General features: G+C 50.9%; 1 non-coding gene and 1 pseudogene across 1 annotated transcript; both read left to right on the forward strand.

Annotated features, from left to right (window-relative positions):
• Window positions 1-1,955: 1,955 nt before the first annotated feature.
• On the forward strand, window positions 1,956-26,113 carry LOC133052153 (protein PRRC2B-like; annotated as a pseudogene).
• LOC133053313 (small nucleolar RNA SNORD62) lies at window positions 23,727-23,812 on the forward strand. Its single transcript, XR_009692231.1, has one exon. It is a non-coding gene; the product is annotated as a small nucleolar RNA SNORD62 (small nucleolar RNA).
• Window positions 26,114-27,005: the final 892 nt, after the last annotated feature.

Raw genomic sequence — 27,005 nt, forward strand, 5'->3', positions numbered from 1 at the left:
AGTGTGTGTGTGCATGTGTGTATGTGTGCATGTGTGTGTTTCAGTAAGTGTTCATTTACTCCTCCAAACAACCACTCCAAGCAGGTATTACTATCTTTACTTTTCTCTTAAGGAAATTAAAGAGATAAAAGTGTAAGTAACTGGCCCACATCACAGAACAAGGCCCCGAGAAGAGCATGTCTGTGGTAAGCACTGAGAGAGATGGCACGACATCTTCTCTGGCACCTTTCTATCTCCTTCTGCTCCATCTCTCCACCACCTGTGGTTTTGGATGGTGTCTGAACCACTGATCAGGCTTCCCAGGTGGCGCCAGTGGTAAAGAACCCACCTGCCAATGCCGGAGACGCAAGGGACTCGAGTTAGATCCCTGGGTTGGGAAGATCCCCTGGAGGAGGAAATGGCAACCCACTCCAGTATTCTTTCCCGGAAAATCCTGTAGACAGAGGAGGCTGGTGGGCTACAGTCTATGGGGTCGCAAAGAGTCAGACATTTCGGACACTGTCTGAGCCACTGAAGATGAAATGAATGAGCTGGACCAGTGGGGACTTCGGGCAGACCTCAGACCTCCCCCGACCCGGTGCTACTCCACCTGCCAGGCAGGCAGGCAGCCCTGCAGACAGTCTGCCATCTGTGCCCTGGCGCTGACCAAAAATGGTTTTAAATTCAGCTCCTAAAACTCTTCCATTTAAAAGAGAATGTTCAGCCCTAATACTCTTTGATATTAACTTTATAATCTATAATAGTGATTGGTTGAGGTAGAATGTTATCACTCTACAATGATTTTTAGTTTTTTTAGACAGTTTTATTTTTCTTCCTGATATTTTGCTGAATCCTGATCATCTTGTTAATAATATTCACAAGGAAGTTAAAAATGATTGAGATTCTGAAATTGGAATTTTAGTTGGACAGTGACTTAGCTACCAACCACTACAACCAACACTGTTTTTATTTATGAAGGGTTTCTTAAAATGGCTGACTCTATTGTGTCCTCTTCTGAAAGTTAGAATTTTTCATCACAAAGCAAAATGATTGCCTTAAAATTATATGTAACATTTCTTCTATACACTGGCTTTAGCTTTTTTTTTTTTAATTTTATTTTTTTAAGTTTATTTTTAATTGGAGGATAATTGTTTTACAGTATTGTGTTGGTTTCTGCCATACATCGGCGTGAATCAGCCGTAGGTATACACATGTCTCCTTCCTCCCGAACCTCCCTGTGGCTTTAGCTTTAAAATTAGATGACAGGAATGTTTTCTTGTAGGATGCATTGCACGAAAGCTCACTATAATACACATTTTCAAAGAAAATCTGAACAGAGCAACAGTCACCTTAATCAGTCTGAGATAGTTTGCATAATTATTTCTTAATATCAGTTGAAAAATATTTTAAAAATAATGGATACCAGAAACAATGTGTATTGAGAAATTAGATCTCAAATTTTTGTATTTCTTTTTGAAGAGGAAGGTTAATTAACTGTGAATTATAAACAGCACTCAGAACAGTTCCTATACCCAACTGCATCGAATCATTAAATATTCTTGGTTCTACTATTCAAAGAACAAGAGTCTGCCTTTTGACTTGTACAAATAGATCCTGACTCTGGAGACATAGCTCAGGGGTTCAGTGTGATTGAGGGGAGGAGAATCCTGGTCACCATGGCTATAGACATCACAGTTACAATCACCATGGCTATAGACATCACAGGTAGGCTCACCATGGGCACAAACATCCCAGGTAGGGTCAGTACGGGTACAGACATCACAGGTAGGGTCACCATGGGTACAGACATCACAGGTAGGGTCATCACAGGTACAGACATCACAGGTAGGGTCACCATGAGTACACACATCACAGGCATGGTCACTATGGCTACAAACATCACAGGTAGGGTAACCACGGGAACAGACATCACAGGCATGGTCACTGTGGCTATAGATATCACAGGTAGGGCCACCATGGGTACAGATATCACAGGCAGGGTTACCACGGGTACAGTCATCACAGGTAGGGTCACTGTGGATACAGACATCACAGGCACTGTCACCGCGGGTATAGTCATCACAGGTACGGTCACCATGGGTCCAGTTGCAGGTGCCACGGCAATGCCTTCAGGATGGACAGGAGAAGGCAGAGCCACAGTGCAAGCCCGCCCCTGTCCCCACCCTATCTCACCCACAGGATGTCCCAGGACCACGTTTGGCCTTGACCTGAAGCTGCTCAGAGCCATCCTGAGGCTGGGAGTCATGGAAATGGGTCCATCCACCCAGGGCACTGGCCAGCAGGCCTGGACCAAGCCCTTCAGGTCCTGCTCCCCACTCCTCACCTGGGAGACTGGAGAGCTCAGCGTGGGCCTACTGTGAGCCACATGAGGAGGGAGAGTGTGCCCCAGCCTGGGGTCCCTCCGCGCCCCCAGGCACAGTGGCTCCAGGGGACGCTCACTGTTGAGAATGTTGGGGACAGTCTTCTCCAGGCCCTGGTCACAAGAAGCATGGTGTGGGCAGGGACAGGAGGGGACACTGAGGAGATGAGGAGGGGGCTCTGGGCTGCGCCTGCCCTGTGGGACTCCAAACTGCCTGCGCTTCATTTGATTCACGGGCTCCCCCAGGACCCATTTCCATGGCTTTTCACACCTGCTGACACCTCCAGAAAGTGGAAGGAGGGGGCTTTGGGTTCCAGGTGCCTCCCTTCACAGAAGACCCCTTAAGTCAGCAAACGACCATCAGCTGAGGGCCCCCTGCCAGGTCACACTCATCGTGACACTGGACTGATGATGAGGGGTGTCAGGCAGCACCGACCAGAGCCAAGCGCCAGCATCAGCACTGTCTGCAGCCATGACGATGCCCTACAGGGTGTGCAGACATCACCAGGGTGACAGCTGCCCCCTGTCCCCCACCCCTGGGCCTTGAGCATCCTGGCCCCTTCCATGGTGGCCATGCAAACAGGCCTGCTTCCAGGAGCGTCTCGAACACCCTGTGTCAGAGAGGTGAAATGGAAACCCTTGTCTTTGTTACAGGTATGGTGTTTTCTGGGAGCCAGGGGACACGTACCAACAGCCATACCTTAGTCAGAGCCTGATCTGTGCCTGGGAGCTGGCGCTGCATGCTTACCCTGATCTTTGCTGCAGTTACCTCCCAGAGGAGGCGGCTGAGGCTCCTGCATGGGGATAATTTGCTCCAGCTCGTGTAGCAGCTAAGTGGGGGAGGCAGTCTTCCTACGACACCCATCTCACTGGATGGTTGGCTCCTCCTCGACAACTGCAGGTCTGCAGACTTTGGAGAGCCTGTGATTTTAGGGCCAACTGATGGAGTGGAATGCAAATATCCATGATGTAAGGCAGACAGCCCTGGAAGGCAAATGGAGATGAAGTGACTCAAGGCCAATTAAAGAGCAGCTCTTCCGTGGGCTGAGGTCAGCATCTGCCTCCCCTGGGCCCCTGGGCCAGGCGGGTGATGCGGACAATAAGCACCTGCTCCGGGTGAGGTGGTGATTGGCTCCAGGGTACCCTGCCCATTGCCTTCTTCCAGCGCGCTCATCCCTGGCTAATCTCCTGCGTAGCTCTAAATGCAGCAGGAAGTGCGAGGTCCCATGGGCCCTGGGAATAATCGGGGGCAGGAGACAGAACTCCAGTGACCAGGCGCTTCCCCCTGAGTCAGAGAAGCGCTCCCAAGGGACACCCCATCCTCCAATGGAGCACACTTCTGAGATATGGTATATTCCAGTCCTGTTTTGTAGGGTCAGAAGTTCTTCGAATGAATCTTCTCAAACTTGTTCAGTACCTGGCAAAAAAATGTCAACTTCTCTTTAGAGTGAAAAACAAGTCACCATGAGTTAATTCTCCCTTTGCCAAAATCCAAACAGCCTACGGAAATCAAAAACCAAGTGAATTCTGCTCTGTTTTCTCTAATCCTCTTTGGCCAAGTGTGGTCCAAAGCAAGGGACTGCCAGTCTCTCTGGGAATAAAATGACCATGCGGAGAAGTTTCCAGAAGCCTGAGAAGAGTGTGCTAGTACTTCTGGGGTTGGGAGGATCTCACGCAGGAGAGATTTTTGTCAAAAAGCCCCCAACTGGACAGGCTGTCAAATGACTTGAAGAGAAGGCAGAATCCATTGGGGCTGCATCCTTACTGCACACACGAGGCTCCCCTTTCTCCTGGGGGCTTCTCTCCCAGTTGAGAGACAGGGCCTCAGGCTTCCCAACCCTACAGAGTGGATTGCCTTCGGGTGCCTTTCCCACATTGTGCCCTTGGAACCTGGAGGGGAGTGCCTTCCCATGAAGAGCAGGTCCTAGCTCCACACATTGCTCTGGTCTTCCACAGGTTCCAACCCACCTAACGTTCCCTGTGTCTCACGGCCGTGCTTATGTGAGTCTGAGCTCATCTTCTCCCAGTCCAGCTGTGGCTTCTTGCCTTGATGAATGCTGCACAAAGGACTACATTCACAACCAGCCAGAACCCGGGCTCTGGGACTAATGGGCCTGTGTGTGCTGAGCCATACCTGGTGGGATGGGCAGGGCAGGTATGTTGTCTGTCCTACCAGGAACCTAACGCTCACTGTGACCACCCTACTGCCAAGCTTGCAACCATGCTTCTGTGACTCCACTTCACGGAGGAGAAAGCTAAGACCCACAGGCAGGGGCGGCTCACCCAGAGGGCCTGCCAGAGCCTTGAGTGGATCCTGGTCTTGGAGTGTGTGGAGTGGGCACTGCCATGAGAAGGAGACTGAGCTGTTTTGAAGGCTCACAGAAGGGCCGAGGGTGGTGCTGGCTCTGGTCCTGATTCCTGGTCCACAGCTCGTCCCAACGCCGCAGGCGCCTGGCCAACCAGGGGCTGAGCCTCCGGCCCATCTCTCCTGTCCACCCCACACTATCCAGCAGCTCGAGCTGTCTCTGCCTTGAAGGCTCCATCTGCCTGGGTCACGTCAGCATTACAACTGTCACCTCTGGATTAAATGACAAGAAGCAGATCAAAACAGCGCAGGCAGTTAAGAAAGGGTTTGGGATGACTCCTAAAACACAGCCCCCATGTGTTCTCACTGTTAATAAGTGTCTGCCGCTTGCACCCTCACTGCTGTGTCGACTGGGAAAAATCAAAGGGTCTGGAGAAATCTGGATCCTGGAAAATTGCAAGACATAAGTAACATGCCTGATAGAGCTGCACTCAGAAATAAATGTTCTCGTTCTAAATACAGGCCATCTTATTTATTCCCGCCTGCATCAGCAGCCTTTTTCCTGCCATTAAATGTTTAACCCGAGGTGCTGAAAGAATTAAATAGGGAGTTAAAGAAGAAATCGGTGAACGTCAAGCCGGGAGGCAGAAGGAGCTTTTCCCTTGCTGCCCACAGCCTCCCTGGCTAATCAGCGCCGTGTGACTTGCATGTTACTCACTGCACACGCCTCACCACCATCCCGGTGGTCTGACAACTCCCACAATTCAGCACCGGGGCCCAAGGACAGCGGAACCGACGTGCCTGAGCTGGCCACCAGGGGGCAGCGTCCAGCAACCCCCCCCCCCCCCCCGCCCCGCCACGCCCTCACCCTCACCACATACTTAACCTCTGAGACAGGCAGGAGTCTGGGTTTGATTTTTGTTCCAAGGTCACGATCGCTCAGATGTTCGTTATAACCTTGCTGGCTGCTAATTTGCAGCTTCTCCAAACACTGATAGATTGCCTCAATTCTCCCGTCTTCCTTTTCTCCTTCCAGGGGAAAGAGACAACAAATGGATTTCCAATGGCTGGAGACTTTTGAGGAGGAAACTGTCAAGAAGCTGCTCCTGTGGGGTGGACGCCCAAGGCTCCTGATGGCCCTGCGATGACAACCTGCAAACCCGTCTGTCCCATAAAAGCACCCCAGAGGCTCCCCTTGTCACTGCCTCGCACGAAGGGCAGTGTTGCAGGACTCCAGCCATGCCGAAAGGAGCCAGACACACTGAGGGCAAGGGAAGTCCTGCAACTTTTGTTAAACCTCTTTTTTTTTCTTTTAGTAAAGTCTCTCTCTCTCTCTCTTATGAGTTTGAACAAGCTCTGGGAATTGGTGATGGACAGGGAAGCCTGGAGTGCTGCAGTCCATGGGGTTGCAGAGTTGGACACGACTGAGCAACTGAACTGAACTGAAAGTCTCTGTCTCTGCTTCATTTTGTCTATCTCTGAGATTTTCTCTTTGTCTCTGTCTCTCTCCTCTCAGAAAATCATGATGGTGTGATCACTCACCTAGAGCCAGACATCCTGGAATGTGAAGTCAAGTGGGCCTTAGGAAGCATCAGTACAAACAAAGCTAGTAGAGGTGATGGCATTCCAGTTGAGCTATTTCAAATGCTAAAAGATGATGCTGTGAAAGAGCTGCACTCAATATGTCAGCAAATTCGGAAAACTCAGCAGTGGCCACAGGGCTGGAAAAGGTCAGTTTTCATTCCAGTCCCTAAGTAAGGCAATGCCAAAGAATGCTCCAACTACCACACAATTGCACTCATCTCACACACTAGTTAAGTAATGCTCAAAATTCTCCAAGCCAGGCTTCAGCAATACATGAACCATGAACTTCCAGATGTTCAAGCTGGTTTTAGAAGAGGCAGAGGAACCAGAGATCAAATTACCAACATCCGCCGGATCATCAAAAAAGAAAGAGAGTTCCAGAAAAACATCTATTTCTGCTTTATTGACTATGTCAAAGCCTTTGACTGTGTGGATCACAACAAACTTTGAAAATTTTGAAAGAGGTGGGAGTACCAGACCACCTGATCTGCCTCTTGAAAAACCTGTATGCAGGTCAGGAAGAAACAGTTAGAACTGGACATGGAACAACAGACTGTTTCCAAACAGGAAAAGGAGTACATCAAGGCTGTGTATTGTCACCCTGCTTATTTAACTTATAGGCAGAGTACATCATGAGAAATGCTGGGCTGGAAGAAGCACAAGCTGGAATCAAGATAGCTGGGAGAAACATCAATAACCTCAGATATGCAGACGACACCACCCTTATGGCAGAAAGTGAAGAACTGAAGAACCTCTTGATGAAAGTGAAAGAGAGTGAAAAAGTTGACTTAAAGCTCAACATTCGGAAAACAAAGACCATGGCATCTGGTCCCATCACTTCATGGGAAATAGATGGGGAAACAGTGGAAACAGTGGCTGACTTTATTTTTTTGGGCTCCAAAGTCACTGCAGATGGTGACTGCAGCCATGAAGCTAAAAGACACTTAGTCCTTGGAAGGAAACTTATGATCAACCTAGACAGCATACTAAAAGGCAGAGACGTTACTTTGTCCACAAAGGTCCGTCTAGTCAAGGCTATGGTTTTTCCAGTAGCCATGTGTGGATGTGAGAGTTGGACTATAAAGAAAGCTGAGTGCCAAAGAATTGATGCTTTTGAACTGTGGTGTTGGAGAAGACTCTTGCGAGTCCCTTGGACTGCAAGGAAATCCATCCAGTCCATCCTAAAGAAGACCAGTCCTGGGTTTTCATTGGAAGGACTGATGTTGAAGCTGAAACTCCAATACTTTGGCCACCTGATGCAAAGAGCTGACTCATTTGAAAAGACCCTGATGCTGGGAAAGATTTAGGGCAGGAGGAAAAGGGGCCGAAAGAGGGTGAGATGGTTGGATGGCATCACCGACTCAACGGACATGAGTTTGAGTAAACTCCGGAAGTTGGTGATGGACAGGGAGGCCTGGCATGCTGTGGTTCATGGGATCTCAGAGAGTCAGACACGACTGTGCGACTGAACTGAACTCTCCTCTCTCACACACACTCTGCATCTCTGCCTGAGCCTCATCTGTTTTAACATCCTCTGCTTGGGAGATCGCAGTGTGGGAGTAACGAGTTCCTTTTCCCTGCTGCTACAACATCAGAGTCAGAATCAATAAAGGCCCTTTACCCCAGAAGGCCATGTCCTCAGCAGCCTGAAAGGTGTCTTTTACATAGTTTTCAATTCCTCCTTCAGCTTTATGTCCCCTTAAGGATGATTTTCCAGTCTCAGTTAAATGTTTCAATGAAACAAAATTACTTATATAAAGCTTGAGCACATAGAAAGAGACTTGCATGGCTCAGCCTGAGTGCAAAGTAAGCTGGACATCACAGCAGGTGGCGAGACCCCCTGCCCCACCTGGTCTTCTGCAAACTTCAGCTGTGACCACTCAGAACTGGTTCTCATTTCGGGCTTTCATCCTTTTGACCTGCATGGCCACCAAAGCACAGTGTTCTGTGCTCTCTGAAGGGTCTGGCAAACCTTCCATTGGCCCAGGAGCACAGGGGGCTGTCTGAGGGCTTCCAGAAGAGTCCCCATGCATTGAGGTCTGTGCCTCTGTCCTTCAGTTCTGGGGCTTTGACCCCAACACCTTAGGGCCCAGAGCCTCCTCCATGCGAGGCAGGTGGAGAGACCAGAGGCCAGAAGTGCTGAATGTCTGAGTGGAAGTGGCCACGGTGCCCGGATGGGAGGACACTACCTGCTCCACCAGCCATCCATGCTCGGCTCACGGGAGCGAGCATTTCCCTCGCCAGAGCTGCAGGAAGGGCCCAGAAAGTCCCCCGACTTTACCAGCTGGTGTCATGACACAGAGAGGTGGCCGTGGATTTTCTAACCATCATCGTTCCCCAGCTATTTAAAAAATCTCCCCCTCAGTACAAGCTTATGCAGGCACACATCTTGCATGATCTCAAGTTAGCAGTAGATCTCTAAAGACAGAAAGTGGAAAAGACATTGGGGGCCAGGCAATGGCAATCTCATGAGATAAAGAAACTTGGGGAAAATGTTTAAGGAATCAGCTCTGGATTCCATAAATCAATTAATGGGTTAGCAGTTGCTTGGTTTTCTGGTTTTCCTGTGTCTGCAGTCTTCAACCAGAACAGGTCACTCTGCCAATGTAGGCTTCCCTGATTTCTCTGCCCAGGAGATCGCCAGCACTGTTTCAGAAGACACCCCCACAGCTCCTCTAGCAGTGTCTCAGAGCGGCGGCAGTGAGGAGGGGCCCAGGCAGGCTAGGTCCCCTGCACAGGGATTCAGCAAGTAGAAGAATTCACTCCCTCCAGGTTCCGGTACCAGCAGCAGCAGCAGCAGCAGCTAAACAGGAGATGCTTAGCGCATATGGTAAACAGACCCTCCCCTCCACCTCCCAGGCCCCTTCAATTTAAGCAAACGACACCCACCCTCCTATACCTCAGTCGCCAGCAGGGAAGTGGAGAGTGGGGGCCTTGGAGATCAGCCCTGGCCTTTCATTTCTCTAGGTAATTCATCCTCTGGATGAAAACCTTTGTTGGTAGTTTATGGACACTGTTGTCTAGTGTTGAAAGGAATGGTTGGTGGTGTCTGAGTGGTTTCTTCATTCAGAGTTTTATACTATGGCTACTCTTCACACTGACAGCGACCCCACCCTGGAACCTCCCCAGGAGGAAGAGGTCTGGAGGCTGTGCGGAGAGCACTAGTGAGGCATGTTGACTTTGAGTTAAGGGCGGAGGTTGTAGGTTTCGCATCAAACAGCTTTGGGTTCTGATCCTAATGGTGCTGCTTATCTAGCTGTGTCGGGCCTTGGACAGGTCAGTGTGAAGCGGAAGGAATGAAGCCCTGACCCTCTGCTTGGCAGTGAGGGGATCTGTGGTGCCTGTAGACTAATTTATCAGTAGTCCAGTAGTGTTTTTATTGGTGTTCCCTCAATGTTTTTAAAATATTGAGTCTCTCTCTCTCTTTGTTTTGGCTGTGCTGGGTCTTCGTGGTGGCACGTCAGCTTCTCTGGTTACAGAGCATGGGCTTGGGTGCCCGGTGGCACGTGGGATCTTGGTTCCCTGACCAGGAATCAAATCCAGATCCCCTGCACTGAGAGGTGGATTCTTAAACACTGGACCCCGGGGGAAGTCTGGTAAATTATTGTTAGTAATAAAAAAATTGTCAGAAAAGAAAGTACTCAGTTGTGTCTGACTCTTTGCGACCCCATGGACCAGGTTCCTCTGTCCATGGGATTTTCCAGGCAAGAATACTGGAGTGGGTTGCCATTTCCTTCTCCAGGAGATCTTCCCAACCCAGGGATTGAACCCGGGTCTCCCACATTGTAGGCAGATGCTTTCCCATCTGAGCCAGCAGGAAAGTCGGGGGAGTTCTGTCTCCTCACAACAAAAATTTGAAGTGATGGACATTAAAGCCCTTGGCGTGTCACAGCTCTCAGACAGACTGTGTTATAGCTCTCAGCTCTCGGACAGACCGTGTTATAGCTCTCAGACAGATCAGTGATACAGCTCAGTTTTATTTAGAAAATAAAAGGAAAGTACACCCTGGAGGCATGAGGGCATGCTGAGCCAAAAGACGTGAAGAGAAGAGAAAGAGAGAGAGAGTTCATGGGAGAGAGAGCGATCCCCAGCCTTTGGCTCCTCGTTTTTTATGTTTTTCCTCACCCTGGGCCTGCCATATGTAAATTGGGCAAGCCAGGAGTGCTGTTTGTTCTACCTGAGGTCCTCTCTCTGGTCCTCAGAACTTCCTTTGTTCTATTTCACGGGCTTATCTCTTCCTTGTCTTTTAGCCACCGCCATTCTGGACTCCTTTTTCCTGTTTTTTAACTACCTAATAAAAATGTTCCAAAATGTGAGTGCCCTGGGGAAACAGATCAATGTTTCCACCTTTCCCCAGAATTTTTATAAAGTTGCTTTTACAACCTTCTCCCCAGACCCTATTTTTCTTGGGCTCCTAGGAAGCATTCCAGGAGCCCAATGTGGCCTATGTTCTAGACAGTCAGGTACATTTACTGTGCTGTTGTAATTTTGTACCGTTAGCAGGCAGCATGCAATTAATTACTCCTCGGTTTGGTGAAGATTTACTGCCGACTGGAGAGATCTCTGGAGTCACTCCAGCTGGACACAGTCATAACAGCTGCTCTAGGGAAGAATTCTTAGGAGGGTAGGGATGGGCAGTGACAGGTAAATCCTTCCTGAATAGTAGGAGGAAGTCTGAACGTGCCAGAGTAGCCTGAGGGAGTCTTGCAAACAGACTGTCTGGTCAGCTTCCCTGGGGACCTGGGGTCTAACCAGGAGGAGGAGCTGTGAGCAGAGCCCGGGAGAGCTCCACTTACTGAGTGCCGAGCGCTCCTAAGAGGCGCTGTGAGCACCGGCAAGCCGTCCAGGGAACCCAGCCCAGGCTGGAGTTGAGCCAGCAGGCTGGTAGGATAGGTGTGCCGGGTCAGCTGTCCTGCTTGTTTGACTATACCTGTGTCTAGCCAGGATGCTGGTTCAGGATACGCTTGTGATGGAAGCTCCAGGGTGTTGTGGAGCAGGGTCTGAAATGAACCCTCACTGGGTATAGGTCCTTGAGTTTTAATACTCTATTGATGTGTTATGTTCATCCATTCATGCAATGAACTTTTTCCGCACCACGTCTGGTGATAGAGGTGAATGGACTGCAGTGAACTTGGTACACGATCTCCTGATGTAGGGAGGGAGGCCAACCGCAGGAGAAACACCAGTGCAGTGAGAGCCGAGAACAGGGGACCTGATCTTCCTTGGAACCTGTGGCAGGCTTCCCAGAGGAAGTGCTCTTTAAGCTGAAACCTGAAGGATGGGTGTGGGTGAGCGGGTTTGGGGCCCAGTGAAGAGATGGCCCAGTGTGTTTCCAAGGCCTGAAGCAGGTGGGCAGGCAGGTATGTGGACTGGAGGCCAGGGCAGTCATGGGAGGTGATGCTGGAGAGGCAGATGGGTCAGGACCCGCAGAACCCTGTAGATCACATGCAGCCCTGTGGGATTCTGGCTGTTGGATGGAGAGCTGTGGAGAACCCAGGAAGACTCCAGCCATGGTCAGGGCATTGGAGTGTGGAGAGTGGATTGAAGAGGCCGTGGGGGCTGTGGGTGGGGAGGGGCATCGGGGAGTGGTGCTCTGGGAGGTGTGCTGGTCACAGGTCAGCTCCAGGAGAACCTTTGATTTGTGTGAGCACCCAAGGTGCCATGTGTAGTCGGGGAGCCCCAGGGTCCCGTGTGACAATGGCGTGACCATGCTTCCATGCTGGGAGAGGGCCCAGGCCTGAACGTGGTCATGCATACACTGGGGCCTCCCCTCTCTGGTCTTCTGTCTGGGTGGGTTTTCCCTTGAAGACTGTGTGTGCGTGCACACACAGCCTGTCTGCTCTGCAGCACCTGTGCAGCCAGATCTCTGTCTCTGCCAGGAGCAGCTGTACAAGATGCAGCACTGGCAGCCGGCGTACCCTCCATCATCTATCTGCATGACACCTTCTACCCACACTACCCCAGACGCTGGGCTTCGACCCCAGGTGGATGATGGTGCCTTCCTACATGGACCCACGGAACTCGCCTGCTCAGACCCCAGTGGATTTCTACCCCTAGGCCCTGTATCCCTCGGGTAAGCACCAAGGTGCAGTGACAGGCCAGGGTATGTGGTGTGGTCAAGGGCGTTGCCTTGGGAGGTAGACAGACCCCACCTGGATTCCAGTCTGACCTCTTCGCAAGCCACACGTCCATTCTGAGTTTTAACTTCCTTGTTTGCAAAATGAGGGTATAATAGTAACTCTCACAAAGAATTGTTAGGAAGAGACTCTAAGATTATCAATCATAAATTGTCTTAATTAATTTTCATATCTCTGCCATGTAGTTTTGTCCCTCTTTCTGTTCTTTAGTGTTCTTTGTGTTCTCTCTTTTCCTTGATTAGTCTTTCCCAAGGTTTGTCGAATGCCATTTTTTTAATGTCATTTTTTAAAATGTATCTTTTGAGGTTCTTAATTCCTGTCTTTTATTTGGTTTTTATTTCATTAATTTCTGCCTCCCCCCCATTTTTCCACTGAAATCATTTTGTTCTTTTTATAATTATGTTGGATACTTAATTAAGTCACTAGTTTCTCAGTTTTCTGATGTATTTAAGTCTCATCTGAGTTTATGAGCCGCTGAGTTTTAAAACATTTTTATTATTGTTCAGTTCTAAATATTAGTCTTATTTTGAGTGATTTTTAATGGTACATTGTTAAATTTCCAAATACAGAGTTTTAATATCACCCTTATGATGCTAATTTCTACTGCGGCTGCCATTTGGTCATATATCATGGTCTGTATGATATAGACTGGCAGTCACAATTTTTTTCTATTAATACCAGATTATAAATAGTTTAGTCTTCGAACTGCTACTCCAGGTTTGCTATGGTAGAACAAAAAGAGCTATAGACAATAGCAAGTGAATGGGTGTGGTTGCTTTCCAGTAAAACTTTATTTTTAACAAGTGGCAGATCACACTTCACTCAGGGGCTTGGAAAGAATGTATTCCCCTATTGGACATGGTCCGTTAAAGTGTGCTTGCTAACTGTGCTGTACAAATATCATCATAGTTTTTATCCCCTTGATCAGTTACTAAGAGGTGTGTGAACATTTTCTACCATGATTGTGGACTTGTCAAATGTTATAAACCTGTTAGTTTTTGTTTTTTTTTTTTTTTAACCTACCTGGAAGCATATAGGCTTGGGATGACTGCATCTTGTTTCTTATATCTTTGTATAGCACATTTGTTACTTGGGTTTTCTACCTTTAACGTCTACTTTATCCGACTATAATTTCATTCCAGTTTTCTTCTGATTAGCCTTCGTGTGGTATCTTTTTTGCCCAACGTTTTATTGTCAGCCTGAGCCCTTTTTGGAGGAGAATATCTTTGTACATTTAAGATGTGTCCGGTTTGACCCACATTGAGAATTTGTGACTTTAGTTGCCAAAGTTGTTCCCGTTAGATTGGGGGAGGGTGTGTCAAGTTTTCTGATTCTTTTTATTTGCTTTCCTTCTATATTCTGTTTCTACGGTTAGTGGTTAGGTTAAACTCTAACATGCACCCTTGATTTAACAAAGGCTAATCAGTTTACCCTGAATGTGAGCTCTAATTCACGAGTCTTGTAATTTTTGCCTGGAATTGTAATTCTTCCCTTGTTTTGATTCCTACCAAATTATTATCTTTGTTGTTTTATTCAGTCTGTGCTTGTTCAGATCTGCCTGTATGCTGACTAGTTTCTTTGCTGCTTATCCTTCCATCTGGGTTCCATTTATTTTTTCAGAAGGTACATTCTGTCAAGGCCTCTAGGAAAGATTTTTGGCAATATGCATTCTTCACATGGGGCTTCGCAGGTGGCACCAGTGGTAAAGAATTCGCCTGCCAATGCAGGAGACATGGGTTCCACACCTGGGTCTAGAAGATCCCCTGGAGGAGAAAAATGGCACCACACCCCAGTATTCCTGCCTGTGAAGTCCCATAGACAGAGGAGCCTGACTGACTACAGTCCATGGGGCCACAAAGAGTTCGACACAACTGAGCGACTGAGCACTATTTTTCACCTATGACAGCCTTTCTCTTGGACGATAGTGTAGCTGGTAGAGAACTCTAGGTTTGCAGTTACTTTCTTTTAGGACTGTGAAGATAGTATTCCTTTTTGTCTGGCTCCTGTGTCTGGTTTGTGTTGCTTTAAGATCTCTCTGTCTTTGGTCAACTGGAGTTCTTTCTCAAAAGGCTGTGTCTAGGTATGTATCTATATCTATCCTTACTTTATTCTGCTTAAAACTCACGGTGCTCAAATCTACGGTTGTACGGCTTTCATCACTTCTGGGAGTTTCTCTTCTAATTATCATGTTAACTATTTGCCTTTTTTCATTCTTTGTATCCTTTCTTCCTAGGTAATCTACTTTGATTATTTGTACTTAATATTTGTACTTAGGTAATTTGTATTTAGGTAATATACTTAGATTATTTGTACTGATTATTTGTACTTATTCTGCTATACGAGTGTCTGCATCATGATACTTCTCACTTTGCCTCCAAGTCTCTTGAATATATGAGAGCTGATTTCTGTGGTGCCTCTGGGAAAATGCTTATTTTCCAATTCCATGTTCTCTCCAACTGTGTCTATTCTGCTGTTTTTATTTTTGTTTTACTGTCCAGTGGGTTTTTTATATCAACGACTGTATTTTTATTACTAGACTATTCCCCTTAAAGCTTTTTTTTCTTCTGTCTTGTATTTTTTGTGAGTTTTCAATTCCTTATTTTATGATTTTAATAATGTAAACAGTAATTCTCTGGTGTTTAACATTTTGATCTGTTTTCTGAAGTTCTTGGGGACAGTGCATGATCCTATGAACATGCTGTGGACTTGTGGTGGATTACATTCCCCCCGATGTTCTGGGGATTTTGACTCATGAGTTCATTTCCAGCAGAGCTAGTCTTACCCTGGGGATTCTGTATAGCTTGGTTTGAGGGTGTGTCCTTCCAGGGCGGCTCTACGTTTTCATCTGCCAGCCTAGAACTACCTTTTATTGTACCTCAGGAAATTTCTGGAGAATTCTAGGAGTGTAAGTCTGAAGTCCACTCTGCTGCCCCCAAGCCTGAGTGAAAGCTGGCATGTGGCCCTGAATTCCTCACAGGGGCCTGTTTTCCCTGCTCTGGCCCTGCCTGGGACACTAGCTCAGTCATCTCCCTAAAGAGCATGAGGTTTCTCTGGTCTTGAAATTGAAACGCACAGCCCTTTGAGGGTCTTTGTGTAAGCAGCACCTCAGCTGTAGCTCTCTGCCTGTGCAGAGAAGACCCATCTCTTGTCGGGAGGGGGAAGGGGCAGTGCTTAGGAGCACGCTTGTAGGTTTCTACATCTGACAGATGTGTCCCTGGCTCCCCTCTAGGGAGCCCTTGCTTGTGCCTCTGACCCATGGCTCTTGCCCATGGCTGTGGTTTCAGCTCCCTGGGGGTTTCCTGGTTAGGGGGAGCAGAGCTCTGCAAGTGAAATGTGTAATAGGTTTTGTACAGTCTTTTTGTGACAGGAGGGTTTTTTTTTTTTTCAGGTAATATGAGCTGCTATATTGCCAAAAATAGGTCTGTGTAGTGCTGAACAGTTCTGCATACCTCATAATCAATACTTAGTAAATGGTGTGTAATTTTAGGATTCCAGAGAGGGTCCTCGCCACCACATGACTCAGACTACCTTTGTGTCGGAGTCATATATTGATCACATTTGGACAGAGCACTCCACAGCTGAAAGAAAGTATATAACCACTGGCCTGATGCAGAACCATTTTCCTGATCAGATTTTCTCAGCTTTAAAAATGGGCACAAAAACATTGGCAGCCAGTAATTAGCTTTCTGAAGATTCTGAACAATCAGACCCCCTTTTCTACACAGACTCTGGCCCAGTGGGGGACCTTTAATGTCGTCTGCAGCATCCCATCTGGTAGAAGTGGACAGAGGGGCCCTGGTGGGGGAGGGTGCCATCTCCCCAGCCGGTTTGTATCTGACTGTACTGAGATGTCAGCATACCCCTGTCTCCTTGGGCCAGTTAAGAGTTGAGTGTCATCTGTGTCCCCTTCTCCCCTTCCCTGGACAGAATGTGGTGTGTCACTGTAAGCTCAGGGGCAGAAACAAGCGGAGCTGAAGCCCAGACCCCTTTCAGAATCTTCTTGCAGGGTTCAGAAGCCGACAGACACTGGCTCCTTGGTGTGTGTGGGCTCCCTGGAGCAGTAGCTCATCTTTCCTGTGTCTGTGCAAGAGACCCTCGGGCATCTCCCGCTGCTAGCTGCCTGACCCCTTAGCTTTCTGCCACCAGCCATGAGCTCTCTAGTTGGTTGTGTCCTGTTTCCATTTGCCAGTTCATTATACCCTTTGACATAGGGGCTCTTCATCGAGAACTAAGACTGGACCTCCAGGGTCTTTGAACAGGCCTTTCAGATTGCATGTGTGTGTGCCTGCAGAGGTTCTGTGATCAGATGACGTGAAGCAGGTGGGGTGCTGCATCTGCGTGATGGTCGGGGCAGCTTGTCTCCTCTGGGCCTGTGGGCGACCCATGGCTTGCTGAACGAGGTGAACAATTGGCTGATTGCTTCCTTCGGGATTGATGAAACCCATAATGCCCGCGGATTCCCTCAGTGGGACCGGCTGTCGCTCTGAGGACCAGAGCTGTGTGCCCCCGCTGCTGGAAAGGAAGATGACTGCCATTGACCCCGCCCCATGTGGAGCCCCGAGGGTTACATGGCATTGCAGAGCAAAGGCTACTCGCTGACCCACCTGAAATCCAGCGACAATTTGGCCATGGACGTGCATGTCAAGTGAGGCGACACTTGGTCCTGCTGCCCTGCAGCTGAAGGAGGAATCTCGGTCCTCAGTAAGATGGGCTCTGGGAGGAGGCCCTGTCCCGGGAGACACTGCCCTCAGGGAAGGGGCACCTTGGGAGGGACCGGTGTGCTCTGGGGAAGGAGCGTGAGAGGAAGATGGCTGGGTGCTTTCACGTGAGAGGCTCTGATGGTGACTGAAGGCCCAGGAGGAATCCTGGGGTCAGAGGCAAATCCCACAGAACCTTGGGGCAGGGCCACAGGGTGGGGTTGAGTGCATGTGTTATGGCTCCTTCCTGTGAAAGTAAGGCGAGCTGGCAGAGGGGAGCACCTGCCTGGCCCAGGACACATGGCCTGTCCAAGAGGCGGCTGAGGACGAGGACCAAAAGACTGACCCCGTGCTGGCCAGTGTAGCCCCGGCCACCTCAGAGGACCAGGGCTCAGTCGGTGCCAGCTCAGACCATGAGGCCAGCCGTCCCGAGGGGCACAACAACACAGATGGGGCCCCAGAGGCCAGACCCTCCAGGGAGGCCAGCCACACACTCCTAACCAAGAGGAATAACTGGATCTTCATTGATGAGGAGCAAGGCTTTGGGGGCCGGGGTCCAGCCCGGGGCCATGGCCATGGGTTCTGAGAGTTCACCTTCTGTTGGCAGCCCACTGGTAGTAGCCTGTGGGGCGGGGGCGTCCTCGGGGCACAGGCGCTCTACAACGGCAGCCAGAGGAGTGGCCGGGGCTGGGGTCTGCAGGAGTTTGGCCCACCAGATTAATTCCCCCGGGCCAAGCCCCGGCGGAGGATGGCCAGCGAGACCCACAGTGAGGACTCTGAGTAGGAGGAGCTTCCAAGCAGCAACAGCAGCGAGGCGCCGAGCCTGGGGATGAGAGTGAGCTCCCAGAGTAGGAGGAGGCCACGGGAAGGAAGGGCGACTTCAGGGAGTCCTGGTGGTCTGGCAGGATGCACCCCCATAACAGCCCTGCAGTGTCCCAGTTTTAAAGATGGGAAGTTGAGGCCCAGAGAGGTTGAGTGATATGTCCAGGGTTACACAGCTGGTTAGGAGTGGAGCTGGGCCTCAGGTGTGTCTGTCGCTGAGGCCTGTTTTCTTCACTCTTTCCTGTTTGGTTTGAGATAACAGCGCATTACAGGGTTGTGAGAAGAGTGTCGAAATCCTCCCTGGGTTTCCTAGACCCTGGTGACAGTGAATAGGCTGAGGCCCAAGCCAGCTAAGGGCCTGGCCTTTTGAGTTGACTCAGTGCTTCGATTTCAGGTGTCTGTAGGGTTAGGTTATTCTTAGCTTGCAGTAAATGGAACCGTTGCCCTTCCTTGTGAATCTTGGTTCAGACACCAACATTGAAAATTGTGGATCCAGCCCTGGGGAGGAGAGTGAGGTGGGCTCTGGTGGGCGAAGGCTTCACTGAGGTCCTGACCAAGAAGCAGCGCTGCCTGCTGGAGGAGGAGAGGAGAAAGAAGGAGCAAGCAGTGCAGGTATGGGGCGTGATGCAAGGGGGCTGGGACGCAGAGACCTGCGGAGTCGGAGTGTTGAGATTTTGGCCCGGGCTGGGAGAGGAAGAATGACATGCTTGTAAGCAGGCAGTGCCTCCCAGGGCCCACTCTCCCTGTGCTCCGTGGGGTAGATGGTGTGATTTCCATGCTCTCAGAGGATGACTGGTCCTTGTTGACACCAGCTGAAATGAAGTGAGCAGGACATAGACCTCTGTCAGCTCCTGAAGTCCAGCCTCCTCCTATTGTAGTCTCAGATCGCAGCCCACTGGGCACTTCCAGGGGTGGTTTGGTTGGCATTGCCGTTCCCGCGTGGTCAAGGTTTTAACTGATGGTTCGTGAATTCTCTGGAGCGGTTTCTGGGTGTGGTTTTGGAGCCCAGAGGCGTCTTTCTGGGGGGAGCTAATTTTTCCCGTCTGCCATCGAGGCTGGACCCCATCACCCTCTTCTCCGTAGGTTCCTGTCAAAGGCCGAAGTCTTTCCTCTTGAATTCCTCTCGGTTTGCGAAGAAGCAGAACAACCTGTGTCTGGAGCAGGGCGACGGGCCTGTGCCCAGCAGCAGCCTGGGCACCGAGATCTGTGAGAGCAGCAGTCAGGGTAGGAGCTTGTGTTCGGATCCCAAGGCTCGGGCCGCCTCCCAGGCTTGCAGTCCTTCTCAGGGTAGGATTCTGCCTTGGGGCCGTGAGCATAGACACAGCATTGCCTGTTTCCTGGCTTCCTCTGCCGAGTCTGGGGTTAATGCCATCTGAGCACCACGTGCCGCTGCAGCCTCTGAACAGATGTACGTTTCCCTGCCTGAAGTGTGGTGGCGAGCAGAGCATTCTGCATCCAGTGACAGGAAAGAGTGGTCCCACCCCTCCTGGCTGAGGTCGCTCAGGAGTTGACTTGACTCTCACCCACATCAGCAATCCTCTCTTCTTACCTTGAGAGCGAGCAGCAGACGAATATTTGGGAGAACAGGAGTCGAGAGCTTTCCTGTCTGTGCTGTGTGCCCTTTCCTTGCCAGAAGGAAGGTTCTGTCGGCCCCTCCCCAAATGTCGTCTTAGACTTGAAACCAGACTAGGGTGGCCCTTAGTTTGTAGAAAATCTCTGTTTCCCTGAAGTTAAAGGAATGTCTTATCCAGTGGTATTTTTCTGGTAATCTTTCATTTTAAAATACGAAACCATGTTAATTGAGCAGATTCTTCTTGAGTTCCTGCTTTGGGCAAGGCCCTGCAGGGAAGGCAGCGGGAACTTGGTGAAATCACCCATTGCTAGCTCTTTTATTCAAAGCAGCTGAGACTTCCAGAGTGAGTGACAACCCCGGAGCCACATGACAGACACCCTGGGTTCTGAGCCTGGTTCTCTTAGTTTTACCACGTGGCCTGTCTTCATGTTTCTGATTAAAACCTTGACTCTAAACATTTCAATGTAATATTGGGAAATAGTCAACTCTGATTGAAAGTACAGTAGTCTTTCAGTATATTTTGGGTGCAGTCAGTTTGGTTTTGTGAGAGTGGTGGGTGTCACAGTGTAAATGTCCAAAAATACGTACCTGCCAGCGTGGTCAAGCAGAATGGACCAACTAGGGAGTTACCCTTGGCTATCAAGGATTTCCCTCCTGGATTGCGCAGTGTCTCGTGGTTGCTCAGACCAGGGGTGTGTGGATGGCTTCAGAAGGGCCCTGGATCTTGGAAAAGAGCTCAGGAGATTTTCTGCACACACACACAGGGTCTGTGACTTTTGTTGGATTCTCAAGAATGCTTGGGCTAACAACAGTTGAGTAATAATCAGCTTGACTCGTTCAAAGACTTGTAGGGAGGTGCCAATTTGTAGAAATAAATAGTTGGCTTATGTGAGAAAAGCTTTACCGCAGCAGAGGTAGTGATACAGAATTCTAATCCCTGTGAGTGAGAAGTTGCTGGCATGTTTACCTGGAGCTCTTTGTTCATGAAATCACGGGAAGCTCGTTTATGGAAATGTTTCTGGGGATGTTGGGGAGTCGAACGAAGGTGTCAGACTGAGGAGGGAGGTGGTTTGGAGACTTGAGTTTGTGTGAGCTGCCCGTGGCCGTGTTTCTGGCTTGGTTGTTCCTCTTTGATGTCCCGACTCTGTCTTTCTCCTAGCAGCCCTCCCCCTTCAGGCCTCTGCTAGTGACTCCTGGACCAAAGCTGCCACTGCCTTCACCAGCACCAAGCCTGCCTCTGCTGAGGTGAGTGGCCCCCAGGCACCAAGCATGTGCTTACCATCAAGGGCCGTCCCAGTGGCCCGCCCATGCTCTCCCTGGCCAGGCAGTGAGCCTGGCTCATCGTTGGTCACCAGTCTTGCTTTCAGCTCTGCAGGAGGTGCCTGTGTGGGAGGGAGAAAGAGGGGATGGCCAGGGAGCACCCACCCTGGGTCCTTGGTGTCTGGCCATGCTCAGAGTGCAGGGGTCCATGTGTACCTGGGATCATGGGCTCGGGCCAGGAGACATGTCATGCCTCAGGTCTCGCTCTGCAGGACTCAGGTGCTGACTGGCCATGTGTCCTGCACAGCAGGGCTTTAAGAGCAGCCAGGGAGACAGTGGTGTTGACCTGAGCTCAAAGTCCCAGAGTCCTTAGCGACCTCCTCGCAGCGCAGCTCCCCATGTGGCACCCTGAAGCCTGAGGATGCAAGTGGGCCTGGCCTGGTGCCCAAGGCCAATAGCCACAAGGAGCAAACTCAAAAGCAGTCAGAGCCAAAGGTCATCTGGAGCCCGGCTCTCCGGGGCCAGGCTTGGCAGAACGGCCGGTGTCTTTTTTCTTCTTTTCTGGCTCCCAGTTCCTTGGAAGCTAGAGGTCAGGGTCACTCCAGGCTGTGTGTCTCAGCCTCTTTGCTATTCCATCAAGGATTCAGAACAAGGCTCAGGACAGAGCACGGAGCACAGACTGGGACCCATCGGAAGTGAGCGCTCTCTGCAAAACAGAAAGGGCTCCGAGGGGGCCGAACGGCTGCCAGGCGCTGTGGTTCCCCATTCATGGGGTGGAGATTCACGGGGACTCTGTGCTGCCAGTGACACCCATTGAATTTGGAGCCAACCCGAAGGTGAGGCTTGAAGTGTTTCTTCTCCACATCTCCCCAACCCTTGTTTTTGGTGCTTGGAGAGGAAGGAGGGGCCTTTCCTGGAGGAGTGGGTTGGTAGGTGCTGGCAACACTCCAAGGGATGTCGTGGGGTGGCATCCTGGTTGCAGAGCTGCTATGGGCTGGTCCCGTCTCCCTGCCAATGCCAGGCAAGTTCTCAGACCAAGCAGGAAGCCAGGCAGGGAAGGGGATGGCTGCCTTGCTTGGGGGCTTTTCGGAAACAGCTGGCCGTTTTGTTCACATGGTGAATACTGCTTACTTATTTACTTTTAAGTCTTTATTTATGTGGCTGTGCTAGGTCTTAGTTGTGTCACATGGAGTCTTTGGTCTTCGTTGCGGCATATGGGATCTAATTCCCTGAGCAGGGATCGAACCCGGGCCCCCTGCAGCGGGATCCCGGAGTCTTTGCCCCTGGACCACCGGGGAGGTCCCATACTGGGTTTTTTGAGTTGCTGAGGCGATGGGTCTCCTTCACGTGTGTCTCTGCCAGAAGGCGAGCCAGGGTGATTTCGGTGGGCCTTGTTCCCTTTTTTTTACAGGACTCTGATTTCAGCTTGCAGCCCAGCTCTGCCTCTGGTCCCGCAGGGATTCCAGTTGTCAAACCTCAGGACACATTGGCCATGCTTCTACTGCCCAGCTGTGTGGTCCCTGTGCCAGCAGGACCCGGGGAAGAGAGCCTCGTCAGTGTGGCTCTCGGGTTGGAAGGGTTGGTTTGTGTCTTGGTGCCGTTTCTAGCTAGTTGAACGCCCGTGGCAAGTTGTTCCCCGCTCTGGTTTTGTGAGCTTAAAATGGAGTGGTGTAACCCCTAAGGTCTGTTGTATTTGGCACTTTGTGATTCAAAACTTCCCGGGTTCCGCAGTCACACACGTTTGAGAGTGCTGTGCTAATTTAAGTCAACAAGTGTCCTTACTCTGCGATTATTCAGAAACCCCATGACATGCAAGTGGGCGCTGGACACTGCAGGAAGGGGGTCTAGCACTGTATTTCTGAGCATGTTTCCAGGGCCTGTTTTTCGCAGTCTGGGGGAAGGGGCTGAGACAGGAACTGGGACCTCCATGCCATGCAGTGGGGCCTGCGTGCTGGCCACCAGCTGTGCTTCTGTTGCTGAAACATGGCGGCCCTGCTGGAAGGCTGGGTCTGGGCAGGAGAGGGTGTGGTTCCCCCCTTTGCAGGTGTCCCACTGTGTCCTTCCCTCCAGGCCGGGCTCACCCCCAGCATCCCCATCCTGCAGCGTGACCACCACATCCAGAGAGCCATCAGCCCCTCCCACATGTCCTTCCCCACCGCTGACTTCACTCTGAAGGTAACTTGGGGCCTGGCTTGTGAGTGGGCAAGAGCAAGCAGACCCCACCCCAGCACACCCCCTCCTTCCACCCCTGGACTTAGCTTTCTGCCACCGCTGCCTTCTGGCCCGTAACTTCAATCTCCCCCCACCTCCTTGCATCCAAAGATGGAGTCTGTGCACAAGGCTTGGGAAAACTCGCCCAGCTAGCTGGAGCAGAGCTCGCCAGGAGGCGCCAGCTCAGGCCCACAGCCCCCACCCTCCAGGGGGGCCTCCCGCGGGGTCAGCTATAGCTCCTTCAGTGGAGTCTCCAAGCCCTCTGTGCCCGTGGCCTCAGTCACACTTTCTGCAGCCCTTCCAGGTACCTCTCCCCTGGTCCAGCTCATGGATCCTTCTCCGTACCCTCGAGGGAAACATGGGTTTGTAGCCCTGAGGCCCCCCTGCCTTGACCTAAGGAGCATGTTCCTGCCTGGGGGCCATGGGTTCCTGTGGGCTCTGGTCTCTGGCACTTGCTGCTCTCAGCGTCCGACCCTGGGGGGCGACATGACTCTGTGACCTCTGCAGGGCTCTCTCACCTCCTGCAGAGAGGTCCCATCAGAGATTCTGTCGCATGAGCAGCTGTCTGAACGTTGCCCCCTCCTCTGTGAAATAGCAGGGTCGTGATGGCCCAGTGCGGGGTCACCATGCCCATGAGATGAGCTCACATCCAGGGAGGGTTTTGTATCAACTGAGCCTCAATAAGCAGGAGCCAGTTTTACCCCAATGGTCACTGTCCTCATCACGGTGTCAGTGCCCAAAGGAGCCCGTGGGGACTCAAGGGGCCCAGCTGCCAGCGTCTCAGTGATCTGGTCGCAACAGATCCTTCTGACTCTCCACTGTGGACTCAATAGCAGGGAGATGAAGAGGACCGTGACTGAGAGACCTTGGCAGCCTCCTTTATGACCGAGCCCTTCCTGGGTGTGCGGGGTTGTGGGTGAGAGGGGAAGGCTGGCTGCAGCGGCCCCTCTCCCCGGGCCCTGGGCTGCACAGGAGCCCAGGGCCACCTCTGCCACGTTGCCTCCCCCCACCACTTTGCAGGACCTTCTGGGACAGTGAGACTTGATCCTGTTCCCCTGCCTCGAATTGTGTTTCCAGGCAGCCACCTGCCACCTCTCTACCTGGATGGCCATGTGTTTGCGAGTCAGCCCCGGCTGGTTCCTCAGCAGCAGAGTTACCAACAGGTAATGCCAGCGAGACAGGTGACCCAGGGATAGAGGGGAGGGTGCAGCACAGGGCGTGATTGGCTGCTTCATGTACCCGTTCCTGGCCTGTCTCATGTTTTGAACCCCTCACATTACTGCCGTGTACCTGGCACGTTATGGCAGCCAGTCAGTGTTTCCCGAGTGAACGTGTGAGAGCCGAGGAGGAGGGACGGAGCTGAGTGCTCTGGATGGCTTAGCTTTCCTTTCTTGACGCTCTCCCTCCTGCACCCTAGCCAGGGGATTCACTGAAACGGAATTCTCTTTGGTGATCAGGTATCCTTCTGATGAAGAGAAGAAAGGCCTAGACTCCCAGGCATGGATGCGTTAGAAAGCGGTAGTTGTATAAATGAGCAGGTGTCTGTGTTCATGCACAGTGGGCACAATTCTGTGCTGGCAGGGGCCGCGTGTGGAGGGAGTCTCCCTCCTGAAGCTGGTGCTGGGCCTTCCACGGGGCTCCTGTGCCCGCCAACCCCTGTTCCTGCAGAGCCCAGGGTGAAGCACTGCCCCAGGGGCAGAGGATATGACCCATCCTGACCTTTTCAGAGCATATTCTTAAACTTTATGTCTTTTGGCTCTGCAAGGTCTCATAACTGGGCCATACCACCTGTATTCTTCTGTCCGTGGCGTTATCCATCCACGGTTCCGCTTCTGGACCCGCCTCTGTTGGGGGTGGAGCTCAGGCTCCTTCATCCAGCTGTGCAGGGTCCAGTGTAGGGATGCTTGTAGTGCTGGTTTGGGGTTGCTTCCTGCCGGTTCTCTGCTCTCTCCTGAGAAGGAAGGAAGTGCAGGCAGGCTGTGTTGAGTTCGCTCTATGGGTGGTGTTGGATGCCCCAGGAAGAAAGACCGGGGTGGAGGTGAAGGGGTACTGGTGATGGGCTGTGAGAAACAGCTTGCAGGGCAGCATGGTGACCCACCTGCCTCCCCGTCTGCAGGCTGCCACTGCCCAGCAGATCCCAATTTTCCTTCCCACGTCTCTCTCTCTCTCTCTCTTTTTTCCATTTATTTGTATTAGTTGGAGGCTAATTACTTTACAATATTGTAGTGGTTTTTGCCATACATTGACATGAACCAGCCATGGATTTACATGAGTTCCCCATCCTGAACCCCCCTCCCACCTCCCTCCCCATCCCATCCCTCTGGGTCATCCCAGTGCACCAGCCCCGAGCACTTGTCTCATGCATCCAACCTGGACTGGAGATCTGTTTCACACTTGATAACATACATGTTTTGATGCCGTTCTCTCAGATCATCCGACCGTCGCCTTCTCCCATAGAGTCCAAAAGTCTGTTCTATACATCTGTGTCTCTTTTTCTGTCTTGCATATAGGGTTATCGTTACCATCTTTCTAAATTCCATATATATGCGTTAGTGCACTGTATTGGTGTTTATCTTTCTGGCTTACTTCCCTCTGAATAATGGGCTCCAGTTTTATCCATCTCATGAGAACTGATTCAAATGTATTCTTTTTAATGGCTGAGTAGCATTCCACTGTGTATTATGTACTACAGCTTCCTTATCCATTCGTCTGCTGATGGGCATCTAGGTTGCTCCCATGTCCTGGCTGTTATAAACAGTGCTGCGATGAACATTGAGGTACACGTGTCCCTTTCAGATCTGGATTCCTCGGTGTGTATGCCCAGCAGTGGAATTGCTGGGTCATATGGCAGTTCTATTTCCAGTGTTTTTTTTTTTTTAAGGAATCTCCACACTGTTCTCCATAGTAGCTGTACTAGTCTGCATTCTCACCAACAGTGTAAGAAGGTTCCCTTTTCTCCACACCCTCTCCAGCATTTATTGCTTGTAGACTCTTGGATAGCAGTCATTCTGACTGGCGTGTAACGGTACTTCACTGAGGTTTTGATTTGCATTTCTCTGATAATGAGTGACGTCTCTTAAAGCTCAAGCCCAGCTGGGACTGAGGGGCGGGCCGCATGTCTCCCAGTCTCAGGAGATCTTCAGCTCCTTACAGCCCTTCAGGTGAGATGCCTGGGTTTGAGGGGGCTTTGCGGCTTGCCCCCAGGGGTTCCAGCCTTCACAGGCTGTGGGGCTCTTCCTTTGTCCACCTGTTGCTGTGAGCATGTCCACGGGGGATGCGGGTTGGGGTAGAGAGTGAACTGTGGTGTGTTAGAGACCAGGGGCCCAGCCTTGTCTTTTGTCCCCGTGTCCTCCTGCCTCCCTTCCTGCTCTCCCCCATTGCTGCCCTTGGCCCGCTCTCTCAGTGTGTCTGTCCCGTGCTTTTGGCATCACACAGGTTTTCCTGTGCCTCATACAGCCTGTATGTCTGCTTAACCAGTGAGGTTCAAACTGGGGTCCCTAGACTAGCAGCAGCAGCATCTAGGAGCTTGCTGTAAATGCAGGTTCTCAGGCCCCATCCCAGGCCTTTGTGTCAGAAACCCTGGGGCTGAGGCAACAGCCCATGTGGGAGTGAGTGCTCTGGGGGCTGAGGTGAGACCAGCCAGTTCAGCCGCTTACCTGACCTGACCATCCATCTGGCTTTTGCAGACACTTTCTTTTGGGCTTTCGAAAGAAAGGTGGCACTAGTGGTAAAGAATCCGCCTGCCAACACAAGAGACGCAGTGGACACAGGTTCAATCCCTGGGTGGGGAAGACCCCCTGGAGAAGGAAATGGGAACTCACTCCAGTATTCTTGCCTGGAAAATTCCACGGACAGAGGAGCCTTGTGGGTTACAGTCCATAGGTTGCAAAGAGTCAGACACAATTGAGCCCACACACATATATACACATATACTTTTAATCCAAGAGAAAGCAGAGGTTAGAGAAGTAGTTACATACAGTTCAGGACAAAACCAGATAAAACACGAGGGGGACTTCCCTGGGGGTTCAGTGGACGGGAATCCACCTGTCAATGCAAA

Source organism: Dama dama, chromosome X, assembly GCF_033118175.1.
Source record: "Dama dama isolate Ldn47 chromosome X, ASM3311817v1, whole genome shotgun sequence".
Lineage (NCBI taxonomy): Eukaryota > Metazoa > Chordata > Mammalia > Artiodactyla > Cervidae > Dama > Dama dama.